The sequence below is a fragment of the Tiliqua scincoides genome, chromosome 1 (genome assembly GCF_035046505.1).
Source record: "Tiliqua scincoides isolate rTilSci1 chromosome 1, rTilSci1.hap2, whole genome shotgun sequence".
Lineage (NCBI taxonomy): Eukaryota > Metazoa > Chordata > Lepidosauria > Squamata > Scincidae > Tiliqua > Tiliqua scincoides.
The window spans coordinates 171,671,700-171,689,840 of NC_089821.1; the positions used below are offsets into that span (position 1 = coordinate 171,671,700).

General features: G+C 41.6%; 1 protein-coding gene across 1 annotated transcript in view; it reads right to left on the reverse strand.

Moving 5' to 3' along the window:
• Window positions 1-18,141, reverse strand: part of DST (dystonin) — a 312,958-nt gene that overhangs the window by 277,135 nt on the left and 17,682 nt on the right. The window lies entirely within an intron of this gene.

Here is an 18,141-nt window from a genome sequence, read left to right on the forward strand (position 1 = left end):
AGGTCACTCTTCCACTGAAAGCATGGCACTGTGCCCATGAACTCCAATGGGAGTGGGCTTAACCTTAGACTAGTACCTACAGGAATCTTCATTAGCTCAATAATCCATAGCGAAGTACAAAATAGATTCTGTTTACTAAATAAATTTTTAAACTATTTTCTAAGCAAAACAGAAACAAATGCAGTGTTTATTTCACCAATGCAAGACTTTATTAGCTCCCTTGTATGCTTTTTATTATTATTTTATTGAATTAAGGTGCTTTGTTAACCACTTTGGGTCTCTCCATACGGAAAGGGAAAGTCAGATTTATATTTCCTACATAGATGTTCAAATTTTTTATTTACATCCAGGCAAATTGCATCCAGTAATACTGTTCTACTATACTTGGATTCATATTTTTATTATATTTATTATTAATAGTAAGTACTTTATTATAATTAATTTTGCACTTAATTTACCCAGTTTGTTTTTGCAAAAATGAAGCACATGCACTGTCAACTAAATTCAGGTCCATCGAGGTGAAAATACACATGAGAAGAAGCACAGGGCTGCCACAAGAAATGACACTTCCATGTTAGATTTCATCATCATCATCATCATGCATATCTATATCCCCATCTCAACCAGCCAATGATGAAAGCAGGGTAATGCACACTGTGATAACATTAAGGCATGGCGTAAGTTTTACTACATGTTATGGAAGCGAAGAGAAAAACCAACACTGAGCTTCCATTTTCAGCAGCAGCCATTTTCAGCTCATCATAACATCACCTTCAGAGGAATTCACCATAGAGCTGATAGGCATTCTGTGGCCTGTCACGCTTTATAAAGGAAAACACTAAACCCTCTAGCACCAGGCAAATGCCTATGCAGCGAGTACAAAAGAGATAAGGAGCTAATTCACCCAACTATTCCTGAAATGGAAGAGTTGATATAAGGTGATTTCCCCAGTCCCGGCCACATGCAGAGCAGACCTTCTCCAGGACCATTACATTGCATTAATAAAGTGGTTCAAGAGATGGACTTAGTCCTGGAAGATCCAGGTTCAAATCCCTGCTCGGCCACAAAGAGAGAGACCTTAGGCTAGTCACTACCCCTCAGCCTCATCTACCTCACAAGATTATATATACAAAGGGAGGAAAGTTGGCTGATAGTGAATTGGTCCACACTGAAACATTTGTCTGAATTGGCCCAATATGAAATAATCAGTGTTCTCATATTACACCTTGTTAACTAACAGAAGCAAGTGGACTAATAAAATAATAATAATAATACTGGTATTTATATACCACCTTTCTGGTCATTTGATTACTCCTTTGACTTGAATAAAGGCGGTTCACATAGGCAGGCTATCTCTAAACCCCCAAGGGGATTTTTACAATAACAGAAAGGTTCTATCTTGCAAGAACCGCACAACATTTCAGATGGATCTTTCATGTTCTGGTCTCACTTCTGGCCCCCAGTTGCCTCCTATGCTGGCTGACAAGCGGCTCCTTCATCTTTCACTTGAAGAGCAGCCAAGACACTTCTTCGTTCACACCAAAGAGCAGGTGGAATAACTCAGTTCAGCTTGTCAGCTGCTTCAAGGTCTTGCCATTCACGGAGCGGCAGTGGCCTCGAACTGGCCACCTTCAGATGTTATCTTTGGGCTAACAGAGGCTAGACCCTCTAGACCAGACTAGTGCTTTGAGTGTAGAGCTATATTAATTGGCATTACTGAACACACTGAAAAATTATTGGCTGGGATCAAAAGTCTTTTACATATGCCCAACAAGATTTTTAACATTTTTTTCCTATGACTGGCAAAGCCATGCACCATATCATAAATTGTGTATGAAAATTGTTCAGTTTCAGAAGAGGTTTGCTATGATGCATGGGCAACTTCTGTTTAAAAAAAACAAACTCAAAGTTGTTTTAGCACGCAGAACAAGTTCTTTGGATCCTGGTCATATACAAAAGGTAAAAATCTTAGTTAAGAGCACAGTGGCACGAGTTCGTCCTAACTAGCTACCAAGAGGTAAAATTTATCTCCTAAGATAATTTGATGTCTTCTTAGCCGCCATGGGAAGCTTTGCAATCAAGGGCATAGCTTTGTACTGCTTATCACAACATGGATATTCCTGGTTTTCAGGGACATCTGGTCCCTGAAGACGTGATAGATATTACCTCCCCAAATCCCCAACATGACAGCTGCATAAAGTCTACTTATGTGGGCCTTATACAGCATTTGAGTCTGCCACTCAGTACTGACAACTAATATTAATATTCCAATTATAACCCAACAAAATTAGGTAGTGCAAAATATTCAAGAAACATAATGGCTTCATGGATTGCAAAATTATAATGCTATTTTTCAGCTGGAAAACCCAGGGAAATTGTTAAAGCAAGTCCAATGTTTTCCACATTCACTCACTTTTGCTAGGGACAGCTATACAGCTTGAAGTTCTCCAACTATCTTCCACCTGATTACCTGTGAAAGGATGGCCTCCAAGTTTCAGAAACTCTGTTTTCAAGCACATGTTCTGGGATTCAAGGACATTCTGTGTACACATGACTGTGGGGATCTCCCGGTTTGGGAACTAATGAGGAAGTGCCCAGACCTGATCTCAGTGTATGTAAAGGTGGAATTTAATGACCAAATAGGCCCTTGGTCTTACCAGAGGAGGTGGACTAGAGGTGAAACTGGGGTGGGAGGGAGGAATGGGGACAGGAAAGTGGCAGGAGAGGATGGACCTGACAGCAAAGGTGCATGCTGGATCTTATCTTTTCCTTTCTGAAGCTCCCAACCCTTTCCTCTCCTCAAACATAAGCTATCAAACAAGATGGCAAATGTCCGAGGAGACCCTTAGGCAGCCCCAGAGCTTACTGGAAGGCAAGTAAAAGTGTTTCATACTTCTCTCCCATTTGCCCTTGTGTTGCCCTCCCGCACTGGCCAGCTAGCAGGGAAAGTTCAGAAAATGGGATGCAAGAAAAAAGAAGGGGGTGGGAGGGCACGAGGTCAAGAAAGTAGAAAGATATCACACCGATTGTAAAGTTGCTGTAAATGACAAAATTATTTTAAGAAAATAAATAAAAATTGAGATAGATGGAGAATGTGCTCATTGTGCAATTTTTCCCCAAAATAAAAATATTTTGTAAGCTTCCATTCACAAAGCATGGAAACGCATAACATTTTAATTAAGTACAGTGGTACCTCGCATAACGAAATTCGTTCCGCGAGTCCTTTCGTTATGCGAGTTTTTTGTTTTGCGAAGCTCGGTTTCCCATAGGAATGCATTGAAATTTAATTAATGCATTCCTATGGGCAAGAAAAGTCAGAACAAAGTCAAATTTGGTTTACAAAGTGTTTATTAAGTGCTCTTTAAAGGCATACATACTGTACTGAGGATTTCAAAAATTTCAAGCACAAAACTTCAACTTTTTAATTTTAAAAATTTGTCTTGCAAAGCACGGCCACAGAAAAAATTCATCTTGCGAAGCACGGCCATAGAAAATTTGTCTTGCGAGTCACCAGAAAAAAATCGCAAAAACGCTTTCGTCTTGCGAGTTTTTTGGTGTGCAAGGCATTCGTTATGCGAGGTACCACTGTACTTTACAAAATTATCCCTATGAATACTGAACTATCTTAGTGGAGAAAGCAGGCTCACCACATATTTACACAAACATAAGCTGCCCACATCCCCCTTTAGACAATTGCCCCAAAATAACAGGACGACTTTACACCGCAGTCGGAAGGTCAACCAACGCTGGATCAGTTATTACAGGAAGCTAAGTCAGTTCTAGTATTCCGAAGGAAAGTCCAGCCAGCAAACCCCCAGACATTCCAGTATAGGACATTCCTGCAAGCTCCTCATCTGAGCTATGTACATGACTGGAGAAACTTTTCCGGAGGCAAATATTAGTTATTTGATTTTTCTCTGTAAACCGCTTTGTGAACTTTTGTGGAAAAGTGGTATATAAATACTGTTGTTAATAATAATAATAAAAATAATAATATTTGTTTTTGATAACCTTGTGAAAATTAATCTCAGAATAATTTTCTTATACTGTATTCATTATGGCCAGCAAATAAATCAAAGGATGGGAACAATGGTTTGGATTTGGGGGAGATGCATTCAAATCCCAAATTCTCTGCAGATTCATTAAGGCTACCCTGAGCAAGTCATTTTCTGACCTTCAGGGACTGTTTCACAGGAACATATCAAAATTTGTACTTGCAAGTCTATTTACATTTAGTTACCCATCTGTAAAACAGACATAATTACCCAGTGGCATAGCTAGTGGTGTAGCTAGCTAGGGGCACAATCCTAACCAGGTCTACTCAGAAGTCCTATTTTGTTCAATGGGGCTTACTCTCAAGAAAGTGTGGTTAGGATTGCAGCCTAGGTTTTTGATATCTATTTAATAAAAAAAAGTGTTGATTAATATTTTTCACATGTTTATACTACCCTTCCTCTAAGGAGCTCAGGATAGTGTGCTCAGTTCCTCCCCTTCTTTTATCCTGACAACAATCCTGTGAGGTAGGTGAGGCTGAGCGACAGTAATAGTCATGACATGAAATGAATAATAATGGCCAGAAAATAAATGCAGTGAATATTTCCCTACAAGCAATGGATGAATGTCAATGCCCTTCCCTGCTATTGCTCCCCTGCACATAGTACTCAGTGACATACTGCCCCCGCATCTGGAGTTTCGAGGTGGTTAATAACCACTGATAGACTATAGTCCACCATGAACGTATAGAATCCTTTAAAAGTTATCTAAGCCAGTGACCAACAACATCCAACCTTCCCACCTATGGCATCACTAGAGTTGGTGTCACCCAGTCTGGTGTCACCCCTATTAATTTCATTGGCTCTTCAAACAGTCAGTCTTATTGGTCTGTTTGGAGTTAAGAAAATCTACTTTGTTACATAAGACAGTTGCATTTTTGTTATAACTTGTGACAGAATGGAGATATTTCACTCTAGTTTGTTCCATTACATTCTGCTATAAATGACACATAGAATGATTTATAACATGATGGTCTTATTCCTAACAATGGCGATTTTCGCAGTTTTGGTCCCTAATGGTCACACACCCCGAAGGGTGGCACCTGGGGCAGCCTGGCCCCACCCCATTATTTACACCACTGTAATTACTTGTTTCACCTTATTGTTGCAATAAACAGCAAAGCACTGTGCAAGATAAATTATAGCTTATTTATTTTGCAGTGCTTTACAGTTGCTTATTGCAATAAGATGGTACAACTATATCGCCACGTAATTAAGGCTGAAATTCTATGCACATTTACGAGGAAATTAATGATGGTGAACTCAGATTTATTTCTGTGCACACATGTTTGGTATTTGAAATGTTATCATCAACTGATAAACTGTGCCCTCACATGACCTCCTGATGTCCCCAATAAATGAGAAGTAAATCTTTGACAATTTCCTTCCACCTCACAGTGATATTTAAAGGCATCCCTTAAAATGCAAGAGCCCAATCCTATTCAACTTTTCAGTGCCAAAAGAGCTGCATTACATCCTGCAGTGGTGGGGAGAGTCCTGGAGGCCTCCTCAAGGTAATAGAACATTTGTTCCCTTACCTTGAGGTTTATCTGCACCTGCACTGGTGCTGGAAAATTGGATAGGACTGGGCCCATATTCACTACAATTAAAAAGAACCTTGATAAGAGGAAGTATTAAAAATATTTTGATATTATAATACACAAATAACATTGTATTATCATAACATTCATACAAAAATCAGAAGAGTTCAGTATATTACGCCTCTTTTCAAAGGCATCTGTACCTCTGTTCACTCATGAATACAGCCATTTTCTCCATGTGAACAATACAGAAGTGAAAGAATACTGAGGACTTAAGATCACATTTCATAAACTGAAGCTGGCTGTTAATGTGGACTAATTTCCAGTCCTACAAGGCTTCTTGAGCAGCTAAAGTATGCTGCAGTTTCTGATCTTTTCCGAGATCCAGAAAGAATGTTGATGAACTTAAGATTGTTACTGATTTACCAATTAAAAACTGAATTAAAAGTTTTAAATCAATTATGGCCCAATCCTGTCACCCAATTTACAGCAATGGAATACTATCCTGCTGTTGTAAAGTGGTGTCTGATGACATAGGGAGTACTCTACTGACAATCATTTTTGAGCTGCAGCCACTGGTAAGCCAGCACAGGACAGGGCAGGGAAGGATAGTAACAGGGTTGTCCCCCTGACCAGAGGACATATCAGGGGAGGAAGGGGTGCATCCAGCAACATATATGCATGCATACAGACATAAGTATTTATACAGCACCTTTCTTTGCTTTTTAGACAACATTCAAGGAGGTTTACATAGGCAGGCTTAGTCTAAACCAGCAGCCGCCAAATTCATAACCAAAAGCCATTCCTGTTCAGAGCAGAGCTTACCGTTCCACCACACTGCTCACAAGCAACCCACCCAGGGGCCAATCCTATCCAATTTTTTAGTGCCAGTGCAACTGTGCTAATGGGGCATGCACTGCATCTTGTAGTGAGGCAGCAGTCACAGAGGCCTCCTTAAGGTATGGGAACATTTGTTACCTTACCATGGGGCAGCTTTGTAATTGTACCGGGACTGGAATAGGATTGGGCCCCCAATCTCTACAGAGCAACGCTCTGGGAAGTCACATCTGTAGTCCACTACCCCAGCAGGCTTTGCACCCGGATTTCTGGCAGACGCGACTGGGCAGAAGCTCGTTTTGTAGAGATCGGGTGGTCTGCTTGTGAACAGTGCAGCAGAACAGTAAGTGCTTCTCACAGTGGGGAGCACTGCAATGTTGTGCTGGATCCAGCCCGTGGGCCATAGTTTGGCAGGCACTGGCAAAAACCACCATTTTTCAATGGGGTTTGTACAATATGTTCTGTGGAACACTCATAGAACCCTCAGTCACCAGATCTTATCTCTTCAAAACCTCCCCATCCCTTTTCTCTCCTCAGACATACACCACCAAAATGGCTGGCATGTCTAAAAAGACCAATGGGTGGGCTGTGGGTTTACACGGAGATAAGTAAAAATGCTTTTTACTAACCACCTGCTTGCCTTCAGGTTACCCCCGCCCCATAGCATATAGTGTGAGCCTTTTGGCACAACTGCATGCTATAACACAGCAGGGGACAGGATCAGGCTCTTATGGTCCAATCCTAAAAGGGCCTTATGCTGCTGGAACTACCATTCCAGCAACATAAGGTCCTTCGCAGCTATCACAAAGCACAACTCACCATACTGTGCAGCCTGGCCACCACCACAAGCAGTGAGTGGCTGTCTCCAAGACCCAGCAGACAGAGTAAGAAACCCGGCCGGCTCCGGTAAGTCAGTGAGGAGTATGGAAGGAAGGATGGGTGAGCAGATTGGGGCAGAAGAGGAACAGGGGAAAGAAAGGGGTGGCTAAACAGGGCAGACTGAGGTCAGGAAGGGGGATTATTGGTGACAGTGGTGCTGCCAATATCCTATCCCCCTTTCCAATCTTGATTTGTCTTCCAGATCCACTCAAACTTGCACCAGCTATAAAGCTGGTGCAGGACCCAGAGGACAAAATTACCTCTTGCTTAATCACGTAATTTTATTCATCGTTTTTATTTATGGAAATACATGTACCCCACCTTTCAGTCCCTCACAGGGCTCCAGTCATGTACATAAAAACATGTGGACTTCAAAGGCAATAGAAAGGGCAAACTCAGACTCACTTGATTGCCATACAGCAATCTCTTTTCTTTGTCACAAGTACTGTTTTCTCATATCTACACCCATTTACTGATCGGAATAGTGTGCTTTCCTAAAGAAAGACGGGGACAACAGCACAATCAATTCTCTCAAACACACTTCAGTGAAACTCCCATGAGGTCTTTCATCATTCACCCTAATGCTTCACCATACTCTGCTCCAACTCAATACTCCATCCTGTTAACCACTATTATCCTAGTGTCTTTGGCCTTCTCATAAAACCTTGATATCTGCCACATCTCCAGAGCTTCCAAATCCCTGACAACATTTCCCAAATTCTACAGGCACTTACTTCAAAATATTCTGGGGCACACAACATCTGTGGTTGCTAAAAATAGAGCAATAATGAAAGTGGCTATTGATCAACAGATTCTATGTGGCTTTCATTACTGCAGTGTGGGTAGGACATAAATCAGCTCTGGGAGATGGAAGATTTGAATCCTAGGATCTATTATAATAGGCTGTAAATGGTTTTCCAGATGCCATAAAATTTTCCTGTCTTGCATCACTTGAAACCTGGGATTTTGTCCAAGAACACTCAATGAGCTCATTTCTACCTGCAAGCAGCTTCTTCAGGCTCTGATTTATAAGATGCTCCAGAACCAGCCTCCACATTATGATCACTCAGGGAAGCTGCTTGGAAACAGCCTCTGCACAGAAACCGTTTCGTGCAGGAACCATAAAACAGTGCATCCCATTGCATGACTCACACATACAGCCATCAGAGACAACTGTTCCTGTCCATCCAGACATGGAGATATTTAAAAGTTCCACAGATCTTTTAACAATGCTCACCCACAGACCTCTCTGCCAATGCGTCATGCAACTTCTCTATATTTCAGGCATTACCAACTGAACAGAAAACCACCACTATAGAACTACAATAAGACAATACAGCTCCAGCAGTAGAATTAAAATATAAACATGCCCCAACTTCAAAAAAATGGTCAGAAAAGATACTTAATTTCTTCCACTGGTAACGGCATAATTGATAACTTTATCTTACTTTTTCATTAATTTATGCTGTTTGCTTTACTAGCTGCCTTGATTACCACAGTAGAAAAGTAGTATTTTAAAGAAATGCACCAAACAACCCTTCCCCAACAGACTTCTAGATTGTGGCCATTCGAAATACTGTATCACCTTTCAAAATTTTGGCCTCCATCTTTGTTCTGTGGCTGCGCTTGTGGCCCTAGCAGACCACTCTGAAAACCATGTCTTTAGAGGTAGTTCACATGTTACACCAAACCATAATTTGGCATTAAACTGAGCACGCTTGGTTGGACCCCAAGGCTCCCTCCCTTCATTTTCAGTCCAAAGTGAGGTAATGCTTTTATTTAGAAACAAAGGAAAGCAACAAGTGCCAAAAAGTGAGCCTTTGGGTCCTACAGAAGTTTTCATCAGGCAGATGGTAAACAAAAAGATGGGCGGCAGGAGGAAGAGGGCATGTTGTAAGAGCCCTTTACACAGCCTGCAATGTGTAAAATCTAAAGATGGGGTTTGGAGGATAGAGTTGCACATCTGGATCATCCCCTGAAAGATGAGAGATCAAGGATAGCATAAATGGAGCCTGGTCATGTGTGTACTGACAGCAGCACTGGGCTACATGGGGTCTGATCAGGTAGGGGCTGCCGATACCCGATTGCCCAGAAAACACCCCTGGGAAGACAGAGTTTATCCTGGAAGAAAGTTATCCTTAAGCCACCATGGCAGTAGTAACATGAAGGAAAACTCTCCTCCATCCACTCAAGTTCTGGGCAAATGATGGGGAGACGGCTTGCACACCCTCAACTATGCTTATAAAGAAGCCCAAGGTGCTCCAAAAAGGTGGCAATGACTTTTTTTGAAATTTTTTCAATACCCACACAATGCTGCTGTTATATTATGGAAATCAGGACAGCCAGTTAAGTCATTCCCATCTCCAGCACTAGCCTTAGGCTAACAAGTTATTTCTAATACCGAGATCAGGTAAAAGCAATGAATAAAATTCCAATTCTGTTCATTTTTTTAAATTCCCAATTCTAAAGAACAAATACTTTTCAAGATACAAATCACTGTCTGGATCTATATGAAAACTGACTGCAGCGGTTCTATAGCTTCTTGATATTGGTCCACTGGTACAACTGAGTTGTCATAATATAAAATGTGTATAGCTAAACAAGTTAGGAATGTTTTTTCTTTGAGACTGCAACATCAGCTAAAAGATGTTGTTTTAACTAATACAGGTGCTCTCTCATATTCACAAATCACAATGGCTGTGTTCGGATGTAATGATGCAAGGGAAACTATGGTTTCTCACTACATGAACAAGCCTAAGAGTACCGTGGAATTGCCTTCTCAGAAGACAGCGTAGAATTGTAATGGTTTTATAGTTTGTCTCAGTTGTCAAAAACAAATTTTACTTTACCTCTCTAGCCAGGCAATATGTAGCTGTTCCAATTAGAAGCATATTTATTTATTTAAAAAAATAATATCCTGGCTTTTTCATACTGGAGAAAATGCCCAAGGTGGATTACAGAGTTCCACAATAAAAATTTACAATGCACAAAAAACAAACAATTAATAAAAATGACAACATCATTGGGGTGCAACTATTTGGATTAGAATCATAAGACTTGGGATGTACCCACAGGGTCATCTAGTTCAACCCCTTGCCTATAGCAGGAAATCTTCCTAGAGCATCTCCAGCAGATGCCTGTTGACTCTTTGCTTGAAGATGAGCGAGAATCCACCACCTCTCTCGGCAAACTGCTCCACTGCCGAACCGCCCTTACTGTTAAGAATTTCTTCCTGATGACCAGCTGTCACTACTCCTCACAACTTTGCAGTTCTATAATGCAGGCTAAAATTGCATTTGCCTTCTTTGGAGCTGCATCACAATACTGACTCATGTTCATCTTGTGAACCACTGAAACACCAAGATCCCTCTCACATACTGACAAGCCAGGTATCTCCCATTCTATACCTGTGTCTTTGATTATTTTTTGCCTAAGTGCATTTGTCCCTGCTGAACTTCATCTTAGTCATTTCAGCCTAATATTCCATTATGGCAAGGTCTTCCTGAAGCAACAGTAGTGGTGTTCAGTGTGCCATCAAAGAGAGACTTCCATGGAGGATACAGTGCAGGTCTGTTTGCCAGGGCCTAGTGAAAGCACAGGCTATCCAACTGCTGATCCCTAATTTAAGAGTTCTGACATGACTCAGGAAGTGGCATAAAGAGAGAAAGAGCACCCCCCGTACACTCAGCCAGAGCTTACTTCTGATTTAACATGCTTAGGATTGTGCTGCACATGTTAAAGTTCAAAACCTGGGGAAAATTCTTAGTGAACTGTATGTCAAGTTCACTCATGATCAAATTTCTTCAGTCAGTCTCCCCACCTCCGCCCTCTTATAAGCTATATATACACAAATGGGGTCAGCTCCTGCTTGCACTGCTTTCAGTGGGAACAGGACTGGTCTGAACTGAAAAACGTGACAACATTTAGGCATAAAAGGGCTATTATGTTGCAACGTCAGTACTGCCAGTAATTCCTATGCAGTTCTGCCAGTAACTTAGTGCTATCTTTCTCCGCACTGCAGCCCCTAAGAAATATTTTAAAGGCAATACTTGGGAAAACATTTGCCTCATAAGAGTTTACACAAAACAAAATCCAATGGATAGATTGTTTACATTTCACAAAAATGCTAAAGGGAGTGTATTAACCCATATGCCAATGACCATCAAGCATACACTTCAAAGACCATAACACTTTGTCTTCCACTACTGACAACTTGTAAATGAACTACTTCTAATAAAATAAAAAAACAAAAATGGATGTCAGTTACCAGTTCAAGCTGTGGCCAAGTACAGACCAAGTAGATTCTTGTTTTCTGACTAAGTATTAGCTTAAATTACAAATGACAGGGTACTAAAAGGTCTCTCTCAGTTTACCGTGTTGAGTGAGCATCAGAGCAATGTCATTAAGCAGAATTTTGTGGTTTTCCATATGAAATTATTTATTTTTATTTAGCCAAATCATTCATACCCTGTCTTAAATTATTAAAATTTAACATAAAGCAATACTCCACCTTGGCACACACTCCCATTTTTATGCTGTTTTTAATACAAGAATAAGCAGAACGGCATTAGTGATTATCTTAAAACTTACTGACCAGCCTATTATGTATACTTTTTGCATAACATGAATAACAAATCATGCATGCATAACAAATCACATGAACTGACAATGTTGTTAAGGCTAACAGGATTCCTATTTATCTCAAAACTACATCAGCAAGCACACATTCTGCTGGTTACATTAAAGATTGTCAGCTCCTGAAAGCAAAACATTCAGCAGTTTTGGGTAAGTGCGTGGGTGGAGCCGAGAACAAAACTAGACCATTCACCTAAGTTGTCCTACTAAGAGAGGGAGAGATGATGAAAAGGAGGCAAAGAAAAGTCCAGCAGTACCCTTTGGTTTTCTAGCAGATGGCCAAAAGATAAAGTAACAACCCAAGAACACTCAACCATGTTAGTTTTTTGTTGTTTTCCCCTCCTGGTTAGTGCAACCTTGGCAAGTGAGGAAGGGGAAGCAACAGACACAGTATGAGAAGCTGTGGCTGTCTCCTCTCTGGCTGCAAGCAGGGAATTCACACACACAGAGGAGGGACCTATCACAAAGTGACAGCTCCATAACCCTAATGCACCAATTCACTTTCTTTCTCCCTGCCACCCTCTGTTCAATTTGTTGTTGTTTTGCAACTGATGCCTGAATATCCCATGGCATCCAGAAACCACTGGGCATGACCCAGAGAAATTTTGCATTAGATTGAACTTTTGGGGTTTGGGGGGGGAGGCACATTTACTTATACAAATGTGTGTAGTCTGCATACCTAGGGAGTCACTAAGTACACAGAAACCACTGTCATATAAGGGGGTAGCTCTGCTTTGCTTGCAGCCTAACAGACACTCAACTGCCTGAGCTCACTATCAGGACAAGTACCCCCACCCCGTAACCAAGGGAAATCCATTCCAAGGCCCACCCACAGATATAGAAACCACAGATAAAGGGGAACCCTATCTCTGCGGCCTGTTAATATTGTTTCAAGGTTTACCAGGGTGAAGCATTTCTTCCTTTTACAGGACACTATAAGCATGCAAGCTTATGGTGTGTTCAGGCAGGCTGCAGGCAGCTTGAATGCTTGAAGAGACTAGATAAAATGTTTACAGGAAGCAAGTAAACAACATTAATGGGCTTGGGAGAAGGATCTGTGGCTACCTGAATCTGCATATACCAGATCCACGGATATAGGGGGCACCTGTATGAAGATAACATTTAAATATTTATATGTGTTAGGAAGCCAGCATAACCAACACTGAATTTGAAAATACATAAAATCAATAAATTAGCAAACAATAAAAATGAGCCCAGAACAAGAGTTTAACAACAGAACAGTTCTAAAAAATAGCCAAGAGACTGCTCAATCTCAGAGAACTCCAAAAGCTCACTTTGCCTTAGCTTGGCAATGAAAATACAGTAAAGAGGGGACAGAGTGAACTTCTCCTCAGGGTGGGGCTTCAAAAGTTTTGGTGGTGCCACTGAAAAGCTCCTGGCCCAAGAAACCCTGCCCCCTCCCCATTTTTCATAGGTGAGAGGATCCAAAGCAGGGTGTCCAAAATACACATTGGTTCATATGGGAGCATGCATTGTCTCCATGTTGAAATTTGTGGCAATTCTGAACATCCACGCAAATGTAGAAAAAAAGGCAAAACAGGCACCTAGTGAATGTTGCTTTTTTAAGGTATATTCCACACCTGCTTATGCCAAAATCATAAATCCTGCCTGTAAACTTTACATCTGTGTGGCTGCAGTATTGCCCCAAATTGCAAAGTGGGTGAGTGAAGGTATGCAAGGGTCTAGCACAGGCTGAAGTCACCTGGCTGCATGGGCTGCAGATAATGTATATGCATTGCGGGCCCAATCCTAATGGCCAACTGTGCCTCCTGAACTCATGTTCTGGTGGATACAGAATGCTTTATGTATGTCACAAAAGGCAACATGTCATGCAGCACAGCCTGGCCACCATAGCAAGTGGCAAGGAGCTGGGGCTGTGCACCAAAAGCCTGCCAATGAATGCCAGTGCCAGTAAGTCAATGCTGGGGCAGGCAGGAGATACTGGATGGGTGTAATGGGGCAGGGAGGAGGGGAAATAGGAAAGAGACCGGGGCAGGGAGGGCCGGATCAAGGCAGGGAGATATCAGTGGCAGCAGCGCCGCCAATATCATAACCCCCTTCCTAGTCTTGATCCACCTACCCAGGTCTACTAAGGCTTGCACCAGCAAGGTAGCTGGTGCAGGTCCATGTAGACCCACTGGGACAGCAGATGCTTGTCCTAGGGCAAGGGAACAAATTTCCTTACCTCAAGAAGGCCAGACCCGAAACACCCTGCAGGATGCAGCATGCACCCAATGATGCTGCTGCATGGGTGCACAGGGAGTTAGGTAGGATTGGGTTGCCTGAAACCTAAAATTGTTCCAGGAAATGAGAACAAGAAGAAGGGGTCCTTAATCACTGAAATAACTTCTAAATGCACCCTCCAGGTCACCCATGAAATGTTGTCAGCACATAAGCGCCAATGAATATTTGACTTGCTGAGGTCAGGTGTATTGACGGGCATGTGAAACAGATAATATAATAACAAGGGGAAAAATCTATCTCAGAAGCATGGGATATGTTCCAAAGGATGCAATGGGAGAAAAACCTTGGTTTAGCCAGAAATATTTATACCTTCCTTCCTTCCTTCCTTCCAAATGGCAGAAGAACTTACAAAAAAATAACACTTTTATACGTACACTGGCTGTCTGCCTGACAACTTACAGGATCATCTGCCAGAAATCTAATCTAAAAAAAAAAAAAGTAAGATACATAAAGCAGACTATGCAAAGATGATGGACAATTAAGCAACAGTCATAAAAGCAAATGAGAAAATGGAAACAACTGACTACTTCCCATTTGGAAGAGAACAGAAGACATTTTTCTGAGATTTTAAGAGCAGAGGCCAGGTGTGCTTCAGAGGATGGCCATTTGCTTCTTCGGATATATAGTATTTCTGTACTAAATAACTAGGTGCTTAATGGACATCTGCTGCTACTCATGCTCTAAAATTTTCATCCCCTCAGTCTCTGGAGTCCCACTCTCAAGATTCTTGAATCTGGTGTAATGAATTGTGTAGACATCCAGTCTCTCTCTTTTCTACTGTTCCATGACCACCATCCCTTGAGCTAAATACCATAAGTAGCAGATACAATTCACTCCAAATACATTCTGCTCTTTTTCTTTCTTAAACACAGCCATGAGAGAGAGAGAGAGAGAGAGAGAGACTGCATACTCATCCACCCGAAAAGAGCCCAGAACATAAATTGGTATGGTGCTCAGAGCGAATTGAGACAAATTTCTATCATGGTTTCAGATGCTTTCATTCTGGTCTCCTTCAGGACAAGTTGCAAAGGAGAACAGAATTTCTGACAGTTGCGCAGAAAAGGGGATTTTAACTTGACATGCAGAGGGGAGAAATGCTGCACTTGCTGAAATCTCCACTTCTGTATAAGGCAAGCAAAATTCCCAGATTCAAAATTAATTTAAACCCTGTGCTATGGAGTTGCCAACTGACCAGAAACACATGAATTAGCCTGCTCCTCAGCCTATTACTATGAAATCAGCACCTGAAAACTGCTGTGGTTTGAAATAAGTGTGCCTCCTTGCTGATGCCTGAAGAACACATTACTGAAGGGCACAGAAGTAGGCCAAGCTAGTAAAATTAGTACCATACCAGATTCAATTTAAACCATTTCTGCACAGCTCACAGGTGTACATATTTGATCCTAGTTGTGTATATGCAGCGTTGGGCAGAAATGGCTTAAACCAGGTCAGCAAACACCACGCATAAAACTGAAAGCAAGAGTAGAGAGATGGGACCATATGATCCCATAGCCCACTTGCAACCTTTGGTTATTTCTTGGAAACCTGCAATGTCTCTATTCAGGGGGCTCTTTACCATTCTTTTCATCATACGGAACATACTCAAACAGCATCTGTCTTGTTTTCCACCAGATTGGTGCTCTGAGTTCATATCTAATGCATCATCCTGTCATTCACATATCCTTTACTGCTCTACTCCTTAACTAAATGTGCTCTTCCTTCTTGGCTACTTCTCATTCCATTCTCCCTTTGTATTTCCTTCAACAACACTACATTTATTTAAGCAGAATCTCATTCATTTACCAACATCCATACACACTCAAATACAAATTTTAACCCTAAATTTAGGCTTCTCACATCTCTTAATGAGCACGTCAGTCAATCTTTCTGATGCCAGTGAACTGCTGAACAGAAGCCAGACACAATACTGTAAGCCATGTCTTCTATTAGTACAAGACTATCACTTGAATAGATACATTCTGACACATGATCTCAACACATTAAATGAATCCTTAGTTATTACTCTTTATTTAATCCAAGTAGCTCAAGGGTGTCAAACATAAGGTCCATGGGCTGGACATCGCCCACGTAATAATTAGGCTCTCTCAGCACCACCATTAGCTGCTGTGGTGAAGTGTTGCCTGCACTGGGTGACCCATGCAATAATTGGGCTCTTCCATATCTTGAAAATATTAACTAGATTTGTATACTTTCCATTCTGTTATTTACAGTTAATGAGTTCCTAAGTGAGAAAAGAGCGCTTACTTCTGGTCATCATCTTCTTAATGGTATAACGTCCTGCCTAATGACATCACTTCTGGCCCTCAGCCGGTGCCATGAATGCTATTCAGACCACTGTATGAAAACAAGTTTGACACCCCTGGACTAGTCTGCTAGCTCAGGGGCATCAAACATAAGGCCCATGGGCTGAACGTGGCCCCACAAGCAATTTATCTGGCCCCCATTATCATTGGGCTCACCCAGCTTGATAATTGGGCTCTTTCATATCTTGAAAATATGAACAAGATTTGCACTTTTTCTCTTCTGTCACTTGCAGCTAATGAGTTTCTATGTGAGAACAAAGTGCTTATTTCTGGCCATCATCTGCTTAACGACACCACTTCCTACTTAATGACGTCACTTAATGATGCCAGATGCAAGGGAGAGCACCAGGATGCAGGTCTCTTGTTGTCTTGTGTGCTCCCTGGGGCATTTGGTGGGCCGCTGTGAGATACAGGAAGCTGGACTAGATGGGCCTATGACCCGATCCAGTGGGGCTGTTCTTATTGTCACTTCTAGCCCTCAGTAGACATCATGAATGTTAACTTCAGCCTTCTGTATGAAACACGTTTGATACCCCTGTCTTAGTCTTACTCCCCAGTTCATGAAAACACATACCTCATGGAGAACTGCAATATACACTGACATTTAAGGAAGCAGTTTAAAATACAGCCAAAGTATATAGCTGAATAATACAGGCTCTACTTCCGTCTCTCGCATTAGGCTACGTCATAAATACATATAGTTCAAGACATTAGCATCAAATGCATAGCTTAAAGTTATGTTAAAGTTAAGTTAAACCCTTGAGCTTAAAGTTAAAGTACTAGCATCCATAAAGAGTGGCATCCAGAGTAACGCTGCTGTGACTGGAAGCCAGCTCCATGAATGCAAGCTCCTTTCAAGGACGGAAGGAAGGTTCCACTTGTGCAAAGTGCCATTGTGCAACCAGAAAGCTCCATTCGTTCTTCGAGAGACCTTGCTTCACAGAGTGTGCTTCCATTCACAGAAGTGTTATTCTGGAGGTCACCCAAAGGTGAGATCCAAAGGACTCCTTCCACTTCTCCTTCAACTGCACTTACAGAGCTGTAGGTATGTGCACAACAACTCTTTCACTTGCAGGTTGTTTTTGTATCAGGATATGAAGCGATAGACAACTGATGCATGCAATCCTCAATGTATGTTACGCTAGCTTGGTTGGTACCACAACGGATACATATTGATGAGCACCCAAACCATGTCAACCATACTGCCAATGAGTATTGCACGACGCAGAATTGTCAGTGTTTTTTACTGCCTTTGTGCCAGTGCCTTTGACAGCTGCTCAATAGGAAGGAAGCTTTTCTAGCATGACAAAATGATGAGCAAAGTTTCAGCTATAAAAGCGTAAGAGCAGGGGGGCAGCAACAAAACCACCTCCGGCAATCTGATATAATATTACCAGTGTGTATAGCAGCACACTGACCATTCCTCCCCATCAGTTCTACGGCTATTAGTGGTGCAGACAAGGCTTAGCTGAAAGCAGAAATGCAACATCTCAGCGACTGAAATAAAGCACATCATGAATTCCTGAAACTTCCAACATTGTTCATCTTCACTTGCGTATCTAGCATATGGCACACAAATCTTCCATATAGCACGCCTACCACAGCAGC